The sequence below is a fragment of the Lolium rigidum genome, chromosome 5 (genome assembly GCF_022539505.1).
Source record: "Lolium rigidum isolate FL_2022 chromosome 5, APGP_CSIRO_Lrig_0.1, whole genome shotgun sequence".
Taxonomy (NCBI): domain Eukaryota; kingdom Viridiplantae; phylum Streptophyta; class Magnoliopsida; order Poales; family Poaceae; genus Lolium; species Lolium rigidum.
In genome coordinates this window covers 265,558,643-265,560,183 of record NC_061512.1, presented here as the reverse complement: position 1 = coordinate 265,560,183, position 1,541 = coordinate 265,558,643, and positions in this window count along the sequence as shown.

Below are 1,541 nucleotides of genomic sequence, written 5' to 3'. Positions count from 1 at the left end.
CGTCCGATGCTTATCACAAGGGCGTGCCACCCGACCTATACCTGGTCGTGAAGGTGTGGATGATGCCTCGCTTAGTTTCCTGCATTGCATACACGTAAACATTAAATACGAGCCTCGATCGGCTCTCAGGTTATCCTGTGAATCGGCTCAAGGAGCCGATCCACCCATGATTCGGACGAGGTGTCCGAATATATGGTGGTCCTGCTTGATCAAGGTGAAGCTGATTAGATCTACGACGATTTAGGGTTTTCACCGCATAATCGGATCATCCTACTCACGATTGGGCCTCGCGCTCGCGCACGGTGACCGTAAGCCGATCCTAGACGAGGCCTAAAACCAACACGAGGTTGATCCCCGGAACATCCTTTCTAGGGCTAGCGAACGTCACCCTACACGCCGCTGGATCCTCCAACCCTTTGTAAGGCCTAACTATTGCGGATGTTAAACTAATCCTTGATGAACAAGGAGCAACCGTAACGGATCAGATCTACTAAACTATGATCAAGCGGGGTGCCGCCCCTACACCTAAGATAGGTGTAAGGGCGGCTAGACGTGCAAGGGTCGCATAACGAAAGCATGTAATTCGAAGAACGATGCTAACCCTAACACATCTAAGATAACTACGTTGCTCGCCATCAAAAAGGCTTCAAGACGAGCAACGCATGAACAACGTGGGCAGGCTTGTGCTGCCTAGATCGCAAGATGCGATCTAGGCAGCATGGTGCTTACCGGTAGAAACCCTCGAGACGAAGGAGTTGGCGATGCGCCGAGATTTGTTTGTGGTTGAACGTTGGTTGTTGTTTATTCCATAAACCCTAGATACATATTTATAGTCCAAGCGGACTTTCTAATGTGGGCGTGCACTAAACCGTGCACGGGTAAGATTCTAACTTCTAAACTAAGATGCGATCTAATATATTACGTATACACAGGCAATTAAGCCCAACTTGGTATAAAAGGCCGATTCACGTATTTCTTCCATGTATATATCTTCAAGTCCATCTTGATCGCGGCCCACCTCTGACTCGGTCAAATTTTGGTGATAACACATGCCCCCCTGGTTTTGGAAATGACATTTCCAAAATCATTATGCTCTTCTTTCGTCGGGTCATGTCGTGGCAGAGCAGAACTGCCGCAGAATCCTCATCATGATGCCTTGCCCCTTCCACTTCTCCACGTGGCCGCAAAACTCTCCTGTTGGGGAACATCTCCTCGGAAACTGTTGTGGCATTGAATCTCTCTTATATCCCCTTTATTCAACCGTTCTAAACAGCTTGCGTCTCCTTCGTCCTCCTCGCATTAGCACCAAAAAACTCTCTGTGCCGCCATGTCTTCTTCCTCCTCCTCCGAGCTTTTCTACGGGTCCGACTCCTCCCGCGAGACGCCGCCGGAAATTCGTGCCCCAGAAGACTGGGACGAGGAGAGCCACGCCTCCTCCATTTGGTCTGAGGACGACAAGTCCTTGGCCAGCGGGGATGAAGATCTTCAGTTCCTCGCCGACGGGGAACTGGAGTCAAAAAGCGAGGACGACCAGTTCTCCT